Here is a 19,580-nt window from a genome sequence, read left to right on the forward strand (position 1 = left end):
CAAGAGGATAATGTTAGAGTCCTACTCTGGAGCACGCTGAGACTTCTTGAAATATAAACTCCCTTCAGAAGTTAAAGTATGGTAGCGCCCATTCACCGCCTAGAATCAGCCACTTATACGACTGAATCACACACCTTCCCATAAGCAGGCCTGCCTGTTCCCAGCACACGACACAGTTTCTAGAAACTCGACAAATCCCAATCTCCACTTGATTCCAGCAGTGTTCCGCCACTCTCCAAATGTCATTGGCCAAATTCCAACGCCACGAAAATTGCATCGTTGTCAAGCTCTACAGACATGATTTGATTCATGACCACTTTTCAGACAGCCTGGCAGAGGGTTCATCGAACCACCACCTTCACAATTCTCTATTATTCCAATCTCGTATAGCTCACGGAAATAACGAACACCTATATATTTCCGTACGAGCTCTGATTTCACATATTTTATCGTGGTGATCGTTTCTCCCCATGTACGTCGGTATCAACAAAATATTTTCGCATTCGGAGGAGAAAGTTGGTGATTGGAATTTCGTGAGAAGATTCCTTCGCAACGAAAAACGCCTTTCGTATAAGCTCCAGCCCAAATCCTGTATCGTTTCTGTGACACTCTCTCCCATATTTCGCGATAATACAAAACGTTCTGCCTTTCTTTGAACTTTTTCGGTGTACTCCATCAATCCTCTCTGCTAAGGATCCCACATCGTGCAGCAGCATCCTAAAAGAACGGACTAGCGTAGTGTAGGCAATCTCCTTAGTAGATCTGTTACATTTTCTAAATGCCTGCCCATAAAACGCAGTCTTTGGTTAATCTTCCCCACCGCATTTTCTGTTTGTTCCTTCCAATTTCAGTTGTTCGTAATTGTAATACCAAGGCATTTAGTTGAATTTACGGCTTTCAGATTAGAATGATTTAATGTGTAACCGAAATTTAACCGATTACTTTCATCATTCGTGTGAGTGACCTCACATTTTTCATTATTTAGGGTCAACTGACAATTTTCGCACCATTCAGGTATCTTGTATAAGTCGTTTTGCCATTTGTTTTGATCTTCCGATGACTTTATTATTCGATAAATGACAGCGTCATCTGCAAACAACCGAAGATGGCTGCTCAGATTGTCTCCCAAATCGTTTATATAGATAAGGAACAGCCAAGGGCCTATAACACTACCTTGGGCAACGCCAGAAATCACTTTTACTCGATGACTTTCCGTCAATTACTACGAACTGTGATCAATTACTACGAACTGTGACCGCTCCGACAGGAAATGGTAATTCCAATCCATTAACTGAGACGATATTCCATAAGCACGCAATTTCTCTACAAGCCGCTTGTGTGGTACAGATTCAAAAGCCTTCCGGAAATTCAGAAATACGGACTCAATCTCAAATCCCTTGTCAGTAGCACTCAGCACTTCATGCAAATAAAGAGCTAGTTTTGTTTTACCAGAACCATGTTTTCTAAATCCATGTTCACTGTATCAATAGACCGTTTTCGTCGAGGTAATTCATAATGTTCGAACACAATATGTGTTCCAAATTCGTGCTACGTATCGACATTAATGATATGGGCCTGTAGTTTGTTGGATTACTAATGCTACCTTTCTTGAATATTGGAGTGACCTGTGCAACTTTCCAGCCTTTGGGGCGTACCGTCGTCGAACAAATGGTTGTATACAATTGTTAAGTATAGAACTAATGCATCAGAATAGTCTGAAAAGAACCTAATTGGTATACAGTATGGACCAGAGACTTCGTTTTATTAAGTGATTATGCTTCACTACTCCGAGGATATTTACTTCTACGCTACTCACGTTGGCAGCTGTTCTTGAATCGAATACTGGAATATTTACTTCACCTTCCTTTGTGAAGCAATTTCGGAAGGTTGTATTTAGTATCTGCTTTGGCAGCACTGTCTTCGATAGTATCTCAATTGCCATCGAACAGAGAAGGCACTGATTGCGTCTTGCCGCTACCACACCTCACATACAACCAGAATCTCTTTGGATTTTCTGCCAGGTTTCGGGACAAAGTTTCGTTGTAGAAACTATTATAAGCATCTCGCATCGCATTCCGCGCTAAATTACGAGATTCTGTATTAGATCGCTAATCTTGGGGATTTTGCGCCTGTATAAGGTCGGCATGTTTGTTTCGTTGTTTCTGCAACACTGTTCTGACCCGTTTTGTGTACCACAGAGGATCAGCTCCGTTGTTTGTTGATTTATTCCGTATAAATCTCTCGGTTGCTGCCAATTCTATCTCTTTGAATTCAAGCCACATCTGGAAGGAATGGAGATTATCTCTCAGGAAGGCGTCAAGTGAATTTTTATCTGCTTTTATGAATAGGTATACTTTTCGATTATTTTTGGGGAATTTGGGGGTTAAATATTCAGTCTCGCTACCACCCTGTGTTCACTAATCCCTGTATCCGTTTGGTGCTCGTTATTAACTCAGGATTATTTGTTGCTAAGAGGTCAAGTGTGTTTTCACAACCGTTTACTATTCGCGTGGGCTCATGAACTAAGTGCTCGAAATAATTTTCAGAGAATGCGTTTCGCACAATTTCAGATGATGTTTTATCCGTACTTCCGGAATGAAACATGTACACTCCTGGAAATGGAAAAAAGAACACATTGACACCGGTGTGTCAGACCCACCATACTTGCTCCGGACACTGCGAGAGGGCTGTACAAGCAATGATCACACGCACGGCACAGCGGACACACCAGGAACCGCGGTGTTGGCCGTCGAATGGCGCTAGCTGCGCAGCATTTGTGCACCGCCGCCGTCAGTGTCAGCCAGTTTGCCGTGGCATACGGAGCTCCATCGCAGTCTTTAACACTGGTAGCATGCCGCGACAGCGTGGACGTGAACCGTATGTGCAGTTGACGGACTTTGAGCGAGGGCGTATAGTGGGCATGCGGGAGGCCGGGTGGACGTACCGCCGAATTGCTCAACACGTGGGGCGTGAGGTCTCCACAGTACATCGATGTTGTCGCCAGTGGTCGGCGGAAGGTGCACGTGCCCGTCGACCTGGGACCGGACCGCAGCGACGCACGGATGCACGCCAAGACCGTAGGATCCTACGCAGTGCCGTAGGGGACCGCACCGCCACTTCCCAGCAAATTAGGGACACTGTTGCTCCTGGGGTATCGGCGAGGACCATTCGAAACCGTGTCCATGAAGCTGGGCTACGGTCCCGCACACCGTTAGGCCGTCTTCCGCTCACGCCCCAACATCGTGCAGCCCGCCTCCAGTGGTGTCGCGACAGGCGTGAATGGAGGGACGAATGGAGACGTGTCGTCTTCAGCGATGAGAGTCGCTTCTGCCTTGGTGCCAATGATGGTCGTATGCGTGTTTGGCGCCGTGCAGGTGAGCGCCACAATCAGGACTGCATACGACCGAGGCACACAGGGCCAACACCCGGCATCATGGTGTGGGGAGCGATCTCCTACACTGGCCGTACACCACTGGTGATCGTCGAGGGGACACTGAATAGTGCACGGTACATCCAAACCGTCATCGAACCCGTCGTTCTACCATTCCTAGACCGGCAAGCGAACTTGCTGTTCCAACAGGACAATGCACGTCCGCATGTATCCCGTGCCACCGAACGTGCTCTAGAAGGTGTAAGTCAACAACCCTGGCCAGCAAGATCTCCGGATCTGTCCCCCATTGAGCATGTTTGGGACTGGATGAAGCGTCGTCTCACGCGGTCTGCACGTCCAGCACGAACGCTGGTCCAACTGAGGCGCCAGGTGGAAATGGCATGGCAAGCCGTTCCACAGGACTACATCCAGCATCTCTACGATCGTCTCCATGGGAGAATAGCAGCCTGCATTGCTGCGAAAGGCGGATATACACTGTACTAGTGCCGACATTGTGCATGCTCTGTTGCCTGTGTCTATGTGCCTGTGGTTCTGTCAGTGTGATCATGTGATGTATCTGACCCCAGGAATGTGTCAATAAAGCTTCCCCTTCCTGGGACAATGAATTCACGGTGTTCTTATTTCAATTTCCAGGAGTGTATTTTCGCCAACATGTCGAGGGTAAATTTTAGTCACCGCCAACTACAATTGTATGTTTCGGGTATGTCTTTGAAATCAAACTCAAGTTTTCTTTGAACCTTTCAGCTACTGTATCATCTGAAGTGGGAGGTCGGTAAAATAATCCAATTATTTTATTCTGGTTGCCAACAATAACCTCTGCCCATACTAACTCACAGGAACTATCTACTTTAATTTCGCTACAAGATAAGCTACTTGTAACAGCAACAAACACGCCACCGCGAACCGTGTTTAGCCTAACCTTTCGGAACACCATTATGTTTTTCGTAAGAATTTCGGCTGAGCTTGTCTCCGGCTTTAGCCAGCTTTCAGTGCCTATAACGATTTGTGCATCAGTGCTTTCTATTAGCGCTTGGAGCTCTGGTACTTTCCCAACACAGCAACGACAATTTATAACTGTCATACCAGTGGTTCCTTTATCTACGTTCTTCCTGTGTTCAGCCTGCACCCTTTGGGGCTGAAGCCCTTCTTGTGTTTTCCTGAGACCCTGTAACCTAAAGAAACCGCACAATCCACACAGCCCCTGCTACCCGTGTAGCCGCCTCCTGGGTGTAGTGGACCCTTGACCTGTTCAGCAGAACCCAAAACCCAGTCACCCTTTGGCGCAAGTCGAGGAATCTGCAGCGTACGCGGTCGCAGAACCGTCTGAGCCTCTGATTCAGACCCTCTGCTCTGTACCAGAGGTCCGCAATCGGTCCTGTCGACTACCTGCAAATGGTCAGCTCTGCTTTCATCATGCAAGCAACCTGGCAGCCTTTACCAGCCCTGTTAGCCGCTCGAAACCAGAATCTCTTCTAATCCAAAGTGACACACATCATTGGTACCGACGTGAGAAACCACCTGCAGTTGGCTGCACCCTGTGCTCTTCATAGCATCCGGGAGGCCCCTTTCTACGTCTGGAATGACTCCATCCGGTATGCACACGGAATGCACATTGGTTTTCTTTCCCTTCATGTCAGCCAAATCCCTAAGAGGTCCCATAACGCGCCTAACGCTGGAGCTCCCAACTACCAGTAATCCCATCCTCTGTGATTGCCCAGATCTTGCAGGCTGAGTGTTTTCCTCTGAAACAGGACAGGTGACAGCATCCGGCTCAGTGACAGTGTCAGCCACAGACAGCACCTGGAACCTGTTTGTCAGACAAACTGGGGAGGCCTTAAGTGCAGCCACCTGGGATGTCTTTCGCCACCTGCTACGCCCATGGGCGATCTCCCACTTGACCACAGGTGGGAGGACAACCTCAGTGTGAGCGGTAAATGGGAGGGCCAGCAGTGAGGACCGATCAGATTACTCAGATATGCTGGACATCCATTGGATCCCCACGGACGGCCCACAACAGTGGTGCCCATCAACTACAGTCTCAAGCTGTGTAACTGAAGCCATCACAGCCTGGAGCTGAGAGCATAGTGTCACCAACTCGGCTCGCATCTGCACTCAATCGCAGCCCCTGTCCATACTAAAGACTGTGTGAAACTAAACTATGCAGATAAACGGACTATCGGCACTTGCTATGCAACTCTACTGTAGACACTGCAGAAAATGCAGGAGCTGTGTCTAATAAATTAGATTAATACGCAGAGGTTCCTAAACCTAACTACCTAAGTACTCAGGTGAAACTAAATAATTCGCCCCTGATTAGAAACTTTTAATATGTCACAAAATCTGTTTACTTTCCAACGCAAACGAAAACCTGAGAACCGTGGCTATTAAATATTAACACGCAGAAACCCAAGAAACTAAACTATTAAAGCACACAGATGGTATTATAAAATTCGCTCTTGGTTAGGAACACGTAAAATTCTCAAAATCGGTTACTTCCCTGTTGCTGTGTGTGTCTCGGCTGGTTGCCGCTGCCTGACTTATATGATATGTTACAACAAAATTCACATTCAGAATTATCATAAATATACGGTTACACTCAGATAATTTACATTAACTGAAGTCGATAGGTGGTCTATAAATAAATAAGCCAGCTTTCTTGGTCAAGTGTTCTCACAAAAAATGACAACAGATTATCCATTAATAGTGATACAGAATTATTTAGTTGTCATTTGGCCTTTTTTAAATGTAGTGTTCGTTAACACTTGCGACTGATTATTTTTAAATTACAGCAGTTTTTTAAAAGCACTTGGAATCAACATTGAAATAAAATTACTGGCAAAATAGTAAACATTCACTAAATAAAGTATAACAGAATAAGGAGGCTCCGACGCTGTGTTGATTTGCTGTATAAATGTGGAGAATACGACGTTCTGAAGAGTATCTGCATAATGAAAAACATATAGAAGCCATCGTAAATCGAGAAATAGATACAGATATGTAGCTTTTAGGGATGGCAGATGTAGTCCATTGCTATCATCTGAGATATCGTATGTTGAAATCGCATGAAGCATTTAAAAGTTGCAGAGTTTCACAGTATAATTGTTTATTCGATGTGGAATATTAACTTCTGAAATATCGTTGTGTCACTGGATGGGCCTCATTTATCTGAGATCACCAGTGTATTCAGGTTTGCATTAATATGTAATGTGAGTTATTGACGAATTTCGAAGACCTGTAAGAAGCCGTCTTTCAGTTTGTCTCAAAGCACACCATTGCTTGGAGGGGGGGCAGCTGGCCCTCCAAAACTATCGACGCGTCTTCCAAGATTCCCAGTACTGGGATTTACCCATATCTGGTGCTTTGCTGATGCCCTTGTACCTGGCTCACCTGGAGCCATCACCTAACCAGAAGCCGGAACTCCCTAGAGACCTGGCCCGCTAGCGTTCAGCCGTATAACAAATATACCTTATCTTGTATTATGGGTGGGCGATTATCTCGCCTGAATATGCGTAACGTTAGAAGAATCACCACTTTTTTCATTTGGTGCCCCAGTCTGAGATGGAAAATCTTCCTAGAGTAGCTCCAGCATGTCGTTTTTTCAAGTTTCTTACCATTGTAAGCACATGAAGCCTTAGGTCTGACGAGACTTATCTACAGAAGTTTTTATTCGAAAATTTTCTAAAAATTTACAACTTTCTGAGCTTCTAAATAATTATTAGAATTAACAGACTTAACATGAAATAGACAAAAACATAAAGACTGGATGTTCACAGTAAACACTCAGAATTAAGCACAGAATGATTTTCTTCCAATTATACACTACCAAATAGCACTAGCGCTGCTGGTGAGAGTCAAACTGCTCTGGAGACGGAGATAATACACCCATGAAACTTCTGTGACATGTTAACGTTGTTCCAAACTAACTATGAACCGGGCGCTGCTTAGTCCCGTCAGGCTTCGAAAGATATGTTCTCTTGCTTTTTAAATGCAGCTCATAAGACCAGAGTTGCACTGCAAGCTACATTAATTTTTGTCTCTCATTCAAAATATTCAGAGTGAAAATTAATAAATCGATAAACTGAGGGGACGGATTCCTAGTTCGAACTGGAGGTAAAGAGGTCCTATGAACACGTGTCCGAATTTGCATCGTTGCTGCAGTAGATGGTGCTGATGAATGGCAATTCCTCCGACCGCGTGTTGTGCGCTCCTTGTGGGCTGCAGACTGTGTGACTGACGCAGCGTACTGTAAGCAGCAGAATGGTCCGGCATTCATGCCGGGAACAATCCGTGATGGTGTTTGTGTACGCTCAAACAGATGGAAAAGGTCAAGAAGCAGTACGGCTGTACCAAAACAAGCACCGTCACAGACACCAACCACATCACTTATTTCCACTCCTTTTTGGGCGGATGTGTTAACATGGACCCTTTCATAAAATGCAGGGAGGCAGGAACTGTGGGTACACCAGATTTGAACGGGTTCTGCAGGGTACAGAGACGAACCCCAGTACGAACTCCAGGCAAGCGGCCTGCCAACATGTCGTAAGCCATAGTACGATGTGTGTATCCTGCGTAACAACCACTACTATCCCTATCACCTAAAATCCCATGGAGGCCACTTTGCGCACCTTTTGTGACTTGGATATATTGCTGGTCTGTACTGTGTTCTGGAACGATTTGTTTCCGTTGCACGCATACATGTTGGTACCACCATTTTTCCTGCATTTCCTGTCAGGAATCCATCCCTAAAGTTTATCGGTTTTATTAACGTCCCCCCTGTGTTGTTGTTGTGGACTTCAGACTGGAGACTGGTTTGATGCAGCTCTCCATGCTACTCTATCCTGTGCAAGCTTCATCTCCCAGTACCTACTGCAACGTACATCCTTCTGAATCTGTTCAGTGTATTCATCTCCTGGTCTCCCTCTACCACTTTTACCCTCCGCGCTGCCCACAAATACTAAATTGGTGGTCCCTTGATGCCTCAGAATATGTCCTACCAACCGATCCCTTCTTCTAGTTAAGCTGTGCCACAAATTTCTCTTCTCCCCAATTCTATTCAGTACCTCCTCATTAGTTATGTTATCTACCCATCTAATCTTCAGCATTCTTCTGTGGCATCACATTTCGAGAGCTTCTATTCTCTTCTTGTCTAAACTACTTATTGTCCACGTTTCACTTCCATACATGACTACACTCCATGCAAATACTTTCAGAAACGACTTCCTGACACTGAAATCTATACTCGATGTTAACAAATTTCTATTCTTCAGAAACGCTTTTTTGCCATTGCCAGTCTACATTTTACATCTTCTCTACTTCGACCAACATCAGTTACTTTGCTCCCAAAATAGCAAAGCTCATTTACTACGTTAAGCGTCTCATTTCCTAATCTAATATCCTCAGCATCACCCGATTTAATTCGACTACATTCCTTTATCCTCATTTTGCTTTTGTTAATGTTCACCTTACATCCTCCTTTCAAGACACTGTCTATTCCGTTCAGCTGCTCTTCCAGGTCCTTTACTGTCTTTGACAGAATTACAATGACATCGGCGAACCTCAAAATTTTTATTTCTTCACCATGGATTTTAGTTCCTACTCCGAATTTTTCTTTTGTTTGCTTTACTGCTTGCTCAATATACAGACTGAATAACATCGGGGATAGGCTACAACCCTGTCTCACTCCCTTCCCAATCACTGCTTCCCTTTCATGCCCCTCGACTCTTATAACCGCCATCTGGTTTCTGTACAAATTGTAAATAGGTTTTCGCTCCCTGTATTTTACCCCTGCCACCTTCAGAATTTGAAAGAGAGTATTCCAGTCAACATTGTCAAAATCTTTCTCTAAGTCTACAAATGCTAGAAACGTAGGTTAGCCTTTCCTTAATCTATTTTCTAAGACAAGTCGTAGGGTCAGTATTGCCTCACATGTTCCTACATTTCTACGGAATCCAAACTGATCTTCCCCGAGGTCGGCCTCCACCAGTTTTTCCATTCGTCTGTAAAGAATTCGTGTTAGTATTTTGCAGCCGTGGCTTATTAAACTGATAGTTCGACAATTTTCACATCTGTCAACACCTGCTTTCTTTGGGATTGGAATTATTATATTCTTCTTGAAGTCTGTGGGTATTTCGCCTGTCTCATACATCTTGCTCACCAGATGGTAGAGTTTTGTCAGGACTGGCTCTACCGAGGCTATCAGTAGTTCTAATGGAATGTTGTCTACTCCCGGGGCCTTGTTTCGACTGTGTAATAATAATACTCTAATATTATTCTTCGGGTTCAGCAAGCATATGCATCTTAATTTATACAAACTTGTATATACAGTTTTTCAGGAAAGTCTTAAGTTGTTTACACAGCTTTTTGTTAGATATTTCAAACAATATTACTTTTTCACATAGTGCTTTTGGTACGTTACAATATTATCTTTGAACGGTGAGAATTTTTGCAATACTCTCTTGTAATGAGGAATACAACACAACGTAGTAAGGAATTTCAGAATTTTACAGCTTGACCAGGAAAGCACACTATATGTAAATAATTTCCATTAGACTACGTAATTATTAGAGATTGAGTGCATTAAATATTACATATATTTTGATATTACAGATATTTTGATATTACTTTGCCAAGCCTATGTTAACACCCGCGAAAGGTGGGGTAAAATTAATTTTTCGTTTGCTGTATAACTATGCATGCAAGATTGTTTTGTGTATTTCATCGGGTTCCTTGGGGGAAAGTGATAATTTCGGAAGTGTTGCGTTCTGATTACTTTCGGGGAAACATATAACACTTTATGAAAAGCATTTGCGGCCTACCTGTAATCTTAAGCAAAGCCAGAAATCCACAGAACCGTATTGTCGTTTCTGATTACGTCATAAACGCACAGAGCGAATGGGGCGATGTAATCATCAAATAATCATTTTATCTCCTGATGAAAGGAGGAGCAAATCAAATCTGTAAGCAGAATTTTCTTCACTGGGTGGCGGGTGAAGCAATCACAACAGTAGAACTTTGAAATTAATAGACTTTTGGAAAATGATGCACTTTTCTTGAGTGTTTGAGGGGTACCTAATCGTTGATGCAATTAAAATGAGCAGCAGCTCTTGTGGAGAATTCGGACGAGCGTGGTACTTGAAGAGAGGCAGCAGTCGGTCGAAGCGCGGAATGGTGGACTGGCGTTCAGTTTGCTTTACGTGCTCTTCCCAGCAGATCACCACTCAATAAGTGCGGAACTGAGATCCGTTCTTATAGGAGAGCTCCTGGAGCTTGACAAATGGGCCATGTCGATGAGCTAGAAATCTAACGGCTCTTTCGCTACCCCAGAGAACTTATCGATTCCCCGTTCTTTGTTACATTGCCTCCTCAATTTCCTGCCACATCGATTCCCTGCAGTCATTCTAAACTGCCGGCTCATTCCTCTCTATGGACTCACTATTTCATGTTACCACTTCTCGTTCTTTACTTACCTTCTATCTGAATGAGTTTTCCGCACTTCCTCTTGCTGAGACACTATACGGAAAAACTACCCGAGCAACGAACAGTGGCGAGTGTCTAGCACAAAGGACCCACACTAATACACGAAAAGTGAAAAATTAGCAGTTCCGAATATCGTCAACAATGAAAAGATTTTACGTAGCAGCTAAAAACCCACCATGTAAGACGACTTTCTTTACCTTAGTGGGAGTAAGAATGAGAAAAAATCAGTAGATAACTAGAACTGTAATGAGTAAAATACTAATAAAGTAAATTTCAACTTTGTGACAAATCCCGAAGAATATAAAAGATTTAAAAGTTAAACTAACTGTAAAGTGTTCAGGTAAAAACGTTTTTATGAAAAACAATAGTTTTTCTGGAATCTGCACTGTATTCTTTTTATCATTTTAGTATGTACTCGTAACATTTCGATTCTTTATAAGAAAAAAATCATTTCTGCCGTAAAAGTGGTGGCTGTTCATGTGTTAACTGCATTTTTTGCTGAGACCTGTAGTGACAGTACTGAGACGGTAAGGTATTTCAGATCCGTCGTTGTTTTCATTACGTAAAATTTATGTAATGCTCAGACTTGAGACGTTTTGTCTGTTGCTATGAAAGGGAATTGTTTCCTTCATCATTTTATTCTTTTGTGCTTTTATGTGTAAACTAATAGTGCCCAGCATGCTTTCCATTGCCTCTATTTCTATATCAGAAGGTGCACATATACAAAGAAGAACATTTACCTGTAGGCAGAACAGTTACATGTAGTAAATGAATGAAAGACGATTACTGTACAAATAGTATTTCAAGTAAACTGCTACCAGAAAGAAATGTCAACAGGTCGTTTTCAAACATTTTTACATTCCCACCACACTCCTAGGTATTTTTAAACAAATAATGAATCACGTACACACCAAATTCTACCGGAAATCCTCCAAACGTTCCTGAGATATGCATTTATGTCACCCCTCTTCATGCCCGCCCCCGGCCATACGGATGCTTAGGCGTCTTACTGGAACTAATTTTTTCAAGTGATGTGTGTACCTGATTTGGTAGGGATTGCATCAGTCGTTACAGAGATATGCTGATATTTCACTCCCTTCGCAACCCGCTACCCGCAAACCCCCACACCTAGGGGTTAGCCTACCTGCAACGACGTCTAGGGAATCACACTAATGTTAGCCGTTATTAAACATTTCTAAGTGTCACGGTCTTTCATCCCAACATCCACCCCTAGTGGTGGTAGGGGATTACTACACACACAGTTATTTACACAAATAATTATATAAATAATGAGACATGTATTTAATTTAATTGAAATTGCTTCAAGCGTCCCTGAGTTATACTGCTACATCACCTGCCTTTCCAGCGCCATCCTCACATCTATCGGACGGAGGTGGTTCTTGCCCTTTCATGATAGCTTCACAAGCAGGCGCACAACAACTAATGAAAGTCTCATCCCAACCAGACGAATATTATACCCACAGTAAGACGCATGTATTGACAAAGTTTGGTTGAAATTGCTCTAATCGACCCTGAGTTATGTTCCTATGTCAGCCTCCTTTCTACCCCCACCCGTACTCCAGTGGAAGTAGGTGATCTTACCTCTTTAGAAGCCTTCACCGGCGTGAGCACAACTACTCACCAAAGTTTCATCGCAGTCAGATTAATGGTATAGGAGCACGCAGAAAACGAACAAAAATTTTTCATTTTTATTAGTTAAATGAAAGGTTTATTTGCGCCACCTATTCACGACCCAGTGCGGCTCGATCAAGGAGCTTAACGCCACTTAGTCTTCTAAATGATACTGTAATTTGAAGCGCAAGGAAAGAACTTGTTGTCCCTTCTCGCGTTAACAAAGGGAGACTAAGTGGAAATTATCTTAGGAAAAACGAATTTTAATCTTGAGAATCATAAAAACTTTTCTTTCTTTAGTTTTTGTGAGTAATAAGATTAGAAGCCGCTATGATGATTTTTATCGTTTTCTTCTCTTCTCTGTCACGCCCCAGTACGTACGCCGAACATGTATAAAGTACCCAATAAGCCAATAGTGCTAAAAGCTAGCTCACTTACCTAGCTACATTTTATACCTAGTGATGTATTCTGCGCATTTCCTTCTGTTTCGTGTGAGCATTATTGTACGCGATAACAGAGACAGTCATAGAGTGAAGGAGTTTTGGAATCGTAACATTAGTTCTAAAGTCCGTAATCAGGATTTTTCCCACCGTGCCGTCATTTCAAATTGATTTACATTTAGTATAAATGTAAATCATACACGTGACCGACGTATGTCCAAATAGATCGCAATCTTGTAAAGAGGAAGAAGCTCCCAGAATATTTTACGAACCATGGGTCTAAAGTTTGAGTAGAAAAATAACATATATACAATTAATAATCACTGTATAGAAACGGAAAAAATTCTTCTTTACAAATCGTCAGTACCCTAGAATACACTTATCAGAAATCTTAATTTTAGAACTGAAAATTTAATTAAGATTTCAGGAAAAAAGAAGAGGTTGTGGTAATAGATGAAACATTTAAATTAAGTTGGAACCTTGTTGTTGTAGTCTTCGGTGTGAATACTTGCAAATGCTTACTTTATTCAAACCTTCGACTCCCACAAATTTTAATCCCCACACTTCCTCCATTATAAAACCGTTGAATTATTGATGGCTCAGGATATGTCATATGAATCTATTCTATCTTTTAGTTAAGTAATTCCAAAGAAATTGTATCCTTAATTCTATTTAGCACCTCTTCATTACTTTAATGATCTACTAGTGTTATCTGTTGCAACACATTTGAACCCTTCTAATCTTTTCTTGGATTTCTTGGTCGTCACCCGCATTTCGCTACAATTCATAGCTATATTCCAGACGTTCAGAAAAATGTTCCTTACGTTTTCTTGATACTTCGAACTTGCATTTTATATACTCTCCACTTCGACCCTTATCGTTTACATTACAGCAATTTTTTCGTACTTTATTTTCAAATCAAGTTCTGTTAGCATCACTACACTCCATGGTCCTTGTTTTGCTTTCGGTGATTGTCCTCATGCAACGTCTTTGTAAGACAATTTCGTTCAACCAATAGTGCAACTTCTTACCAATCTCTGACAGTGAAAATTTGATAAAAAATCCTACAAGTTTTCACTTTTTCTCCCTGAACTTTATTTCCCTCTAACAATATCTGTTTGGTTTCCTTTACTGCTTGCTCAAAGTACAGATCCAAAACAACTTTGTCTCATTCCTTTTCACCTACTGCTTCCCTTTCTTGTCCGTTAACTCTTCTAACTGCAAACTGATGTCTGTACAAGTTGTAGGTAAACTTCCGCTACCTTTATTTTATCCTTGCTACCTGCAGTATTTCAAACATATTATTCTTGTCAACCCGTTCAAATGCTTCTCTAAATCAACAAGTGCTATAGCTGTAGGACTGACTTCCTTCTGTTCGTCTTCGAAGACAAATCGTAGGGTCAGTATTGTCCCATTTGTCCATACATTTTTCCTGAAACCATTCTGTTCTTCCCCAAGATCATTTTCTACTAGCCCTTCCTTTGACGGCAGCAGTTTGCAACCATAACTTGATAAACTGATAGTCCTGAACATTCTCGTCTGCCAAAATCTGCTTTCTCTTGAGTTGCAATTATATGTGTACTAGAAGTTATATTTTTATAATTTTAGTTTCTCCCAAGACTTTCAGTAAATATGAGGAAATTCCATCTACTCCGTGCGCCTTGTTTCGACGTGGGTGTCTCAGTGCACTGTCACACTATTCTCGCAGTATCATTTCTCATCATTTGCTTCCTCTACTGTTCCGTATTACTGCCTTCAAGTTCGTTTCTTTTGTGTAGTCCCTTTGTATAGGGTATATTATAAATAACAGAGAGAAGTGACGCAGTTGAAAGCGTAGAGTAACACTGGCAACAATGTTAAAGTAAAAATTGGCTCACAGACGAGACCTTTGAGATTTTATGGCTACGATGCGCCACTGAGTGCAGTATCAAATATTGTCTTAGTGCAAACATATGTGAAATGTCAACTTTTCGATTAATTCTTCATGAAATTTTACCCGTGCCACACCTCGGCAAGAAATAGATTAATATCGTCACAAGTATCCGAACACCCCGGAATTGACCACTAAATTACCCCCGCCTCTACAAAAAGAGGCGGCGGGTATTGTGGTATCAGCAGAGAAACGTAAACAGCAGAAGCGTTGGTCACGAGATGACAGTGACTTCGAACGTGGACTAGTCATTGGATGCCACCTGAGTAAGACAACCATCAAGGACATTTCAGTCCTAAAGCTGCCGGGGTGGGCTCTTGGTGAAGTGGAAAGCGAAGAAACAACCACAGGTAAACCAGCACCAGGTGGACATCGTGTACAGACGGACAGCGACCGTCGTGGACTAGGGAGGGTGGTTGTAAAATATCGCATAAAATCAGCGGGAGGAATTACTCGTGACTGCTAGAGTGGTACCAGCAGTCCAACTAGCACAATGATCGGGCGTAGAAAGTAAAAATAAAGTGGTACAGTGGTCGAGCAACTCTTGGTAAACTACATATTTCTGTAGTCATCGTTAAGTGCCGCTCAACGTAGTCTAAAGATCGACGCCACTGGAGAGTGGATGACTGTAAATGAGCGATTTTGAGTGACGAATCTCGCTGACGCTTTACAAGCTGCGACATTGTGGCGAATAAAACAGTGACCTGTGTATACAAAAAGTTTCCTTTAATTTACGTCTATGGTCACAAATTTTTTTAAGAGATTACCGGTTTCGGTCTATAATTTAACACATCTGCAGCAAAAAAATGGGAAAAACATAAATACACTCGCAGATTGTCTACAGCTTTAAAACAATAAAAAGACCATAATGAAAAGTACTACTGACATATATGCATTTATGCACTTTAAGTATGAAAAGGCATACTGCAGCCATAGTGGCATCGTCAAATGTTAAATGAATAATCAGAACCAGCATCGTCAAATATATATAAATAACATCATATGCACGAGTCATGTTGTCTGTAGCACTACTGTTCAAAACAAGCCGCCGGACAGTAGCCACAAGATGTCGCTAATGTCGGCATACCCTGGTTTTCAACAATTAATTGAACAGCGAAAATAAAGGGGGATACAATAGTTTAAGTTTGTAATGAGCTAATTTCTCTTTCTTTATTGTTAATTCAACACATTTACAGGAAAGGTAGGACAGCAGCGGCAAAACTACTCCGCTCTTCGGCCACAGATAATACCTACAGTACATAAAGAGGCACAGAAAAACAAAACAAACACGGTGGATAAAAAAATAGTAGACAGACATATTAAAATACATGTAGCCGTTACCAGGCGCATTCACCGAATAAAAAACGTTCAGCACTGGTACACGAAACAGAGAAGACAGAAATGACACATTTGAACGATGGAGCACAAATGGTGAGACACTTAAGCACTAACACGAAGCCACACACAAACACTGGCGACGATCTCCGGCACACGAATGTTCACTGCTAACGTACATAGCCGGGGACCTGCCAAAGGGAAAAGGTGTGCGTAGGAGGGAGAGGGGGAGGGTCTAGATGCCAGTGGCATAGGAGAAGGGACGGGGAGGAAAGAAGGTAGGGGCGGTAGGGGAAGCACAAGGAGAAGAGAAGGGAGAGAGGGTGCCCTGGGGGAAAAACACAGGGGGCGGAAGGGGAGGATCAAAATTGGTAGGAGATGTAGATAGAGGGGATGAGGGCATCATCAGGGAGGGGGAGTTGGCGGAAGCCACATTGGACAAGCGTATGGAGGGTGGAGAGATGGAGAGTGGGTGGGATGTGGGAAAACAGGTGCAGCAGTGGACAGGGATGGGAAAGGATGGGAGAGACAAGTCTGTGGGAGATGTAGAGGATCCGTACCTCTTCAAGGAAAAGGACGAGGTGTCGGAACGCAATAAGGTCATACAGGATCTGCGTGGGGGAGGCGAGGCACATGCGATAGGTGAGGCGGTGCGCATGGCGTTCCAGAATTTGAAGATATTTGTAGAAGGTAAGAAGGGCAGAGATCCAGGTGGGATGGACATAGCAGAGGATAGGGCAGATGAGGGATTCATAGGTCTGGAGAGGATGGTGGTGGGGTCCAGACCCCTAGTGCAGCCAGAAAGAAGCTTGAGGAGGCGGAGTCGGAAGCGTGCCTTGGCTTCGATTGTCCAGAGATGGGGGTCAAGGGTGACGCCAAGGTACTTGAGGGTGGGGGTGAAGTTGATAGGATGGCTGTAGATGGTGAGGTATAAATCGAAGAGACCAAAGGAAGGGGTGGTTTTGCCTACTAGGATCACCTGGGTCTTTGAAGGATTGACCTTGAGCAACCACTGGTTACACCACGCAGTGAACCAGTCAAGATGGGATTGGAGAAGGTGTTGGGAGCGCTGTAGGGGCGAGGGAAAGGAAGGCTGTGTCATCAGCATACTGGAGAAGGTGGACGGTGGGATGAAGGCGGCGGAATATAGAAGGTAGAGAAGAGGGGATTGAACCTTGGGGCACACTGGCGGAGGGGTAGAAGGTTGGAGAAGGTCATCGGCAGAGAAGGATGGTCGAAAGCCACATTGGGTAATGGGAAGGAGGCAGTGCTGGTGGAGAAGCCAGTGGATGCATCGGGTGAGGATGGATTGCAGGACCTTGCTGAAGACCGAGGTAAGGTTGATGGGACTGTAGGAGGAGACAGTGGATGGCAGTTTGTCGGGTTTGAGGAACATCAGTATCTGGGAGGTTTTCCACAGGTTGGGATAGAAGCCGGTGGACAAGACCACATTATATAGTCTGGCCAGGGTGGAGAGGAAGGAGACGGGAGCTTCACGGAGGTGACGATAGGTAACACGGTCGTGACCGGGAGTGGTGTTGCTTTTTGTGAGGACTGTATGGATGATTCCTGAGTAGTGATAGGGGCATTGAGTTCAGTATGTGAAATGTTGTCCAAGTACTGGAAGCCTACAGCGAGTGAGGGGCAAAAGTGTCAGTTCAATCATGGACATCAGGGAAGAGGGAGTAATCGAAATGGGGATTGTCAGGGAGGGTAAAGATATCGGAGAGGTAAGAAGCAAAATGATTGGCTCTACTGAGGGTATCAGGAAATGGGTGGTCATCATGAAGGAGATGGTAGTAGGGGGAGGGATTAGATCTGGTAAGGCGGTGGAAGGCTGACCAGTACTTAGACGAGTTTATAGGTAGGGTTGCATTAAGACGGGTGCATGTCTGTCGCCAGTCCCGGCGTTTCTTAGCCACGAGCAAGTTTCGGACGTGTCATTAGAGTTGCCAGTGGCGTCGTAGTGTGTCCCAGTCATGCGTGTGAAGGACTGCACGGCATGGACAGAGGGATTCACGGAGAAGGAGGATGGCCTGTAGGGGTAAAGTGGGATGGTGTGGGTGGATGGCGACAGTACGGACATGGGCCTCTACGGCCGAGGCAAGGTCTTTGGAGAATGGAGGCGGCATGGGTAGCATCATCAGGGTGGTGGTAAGCGAGGGTGATGTTATCCTGATAGACATTCCAGTTGACACGGGAATAATCATGGACATATTTTGGGGGAGGGTCGATGTGAGGATCGAGACAGGGGCGATGACCATCTGAAATGGTGAGGAGGACAGGGAGGTGGTCACTGCCAATAGGGTCAAGGACGTCCACCACTATGTGGCCAAGGAGGTTGGGGGGGATAGGACGACATCACGACTTGTATTGGATTCAGGGCAGGTGTGTTGGGGAATGGGAACAAGGTCACCTTGGAGGGTGGGGAGGATCTGATACCACCGCGGTAACTGGGTGGCAGAACGACTGTGGATGTTGTGGTCGGCGGCACTCATGTAGGGGGAGAAGGTATGGTCGATGTGGGAAAGGAAGTCGAAAGGAACAGGGGCAGTGGGGAGGACATAGATGGTGGTGCAGGTAATGGTAGGGCCAGGGAAGAAGAGACTGAGGATCAGTTTTTTTTTTCTTTATTGTTATTTCACACCTTACACAAGGTGGGCTGGCAGTGGCAAAAGTACGCCGCTCTTCAGCCACAGGTTGTACAAGAGAAAACAATGGAGACACAGAATTAACAGAACATAATGGGGGACAAAAAACAGTAGACACAGTAACGAAAAAACACGAAGGTGTTCACACGTGAAGAAAACAAAAGACTGTCAGCACTGAGCACGAACTCTGATGATGGTGATGATACACGTGAACGATGGCACGTCGGCGGCGTAAGACACTGATGCACAAATACGATGGCACACACACAAAACTGATGGCGATGATCTCTGGCGCGCTAATGTTCACGTGGCGTGTGCGAGTCCAGGGACCTGCCAAAAGAGGAGAAGAAAGTGAGGGAGTAGGGAGAGAGCAGAGTGGATATGCTAGGGGCAGAGGAGATGGGGGGAGGAAAGAAGGTATGGGTGGTAGGGGAAGCCTGGGGGGAGGAAGGGAGGAGGGAGAGAAGGGAGAGAGGGTGGCCTGAGGAAAAAACACAGGGAGGGGTGGATCAAAGTTGATAGGAGGGGTAGATGGAGGGGATGAGGGCATCATCTGGGAGGGGGAGCTGGTGGAAGGCACCTTGGGAGAAGGTAAGGAGGGTGCAGAGATGGAGAGCAGGTGGGACGTGGGAATACAGGCGCGGCAGTGGACGGGGGTGGGAGAGGATGGGAGAGACAAGCGGGTGAGGGGATCTAGTTTACAGGAGGTGTAGAGGATCTGTATC

This window comes from Schistocerca nitens, chromosome 4 (genome assembly GCF_023898315.1).
Source record: "Schistocerca nitens isolate TAMUIC-IGC-003100 chromosome 4, iqSchNite1.1, whole genome shotgun sequence".
NCBI classification, from domain to species: domain Eukaryota; kingdom Metazoa; phylum Arthropoda; class Insecta; order Orthoptera; family Acrididae; genus Schistocerca; species Schistocerca nitens.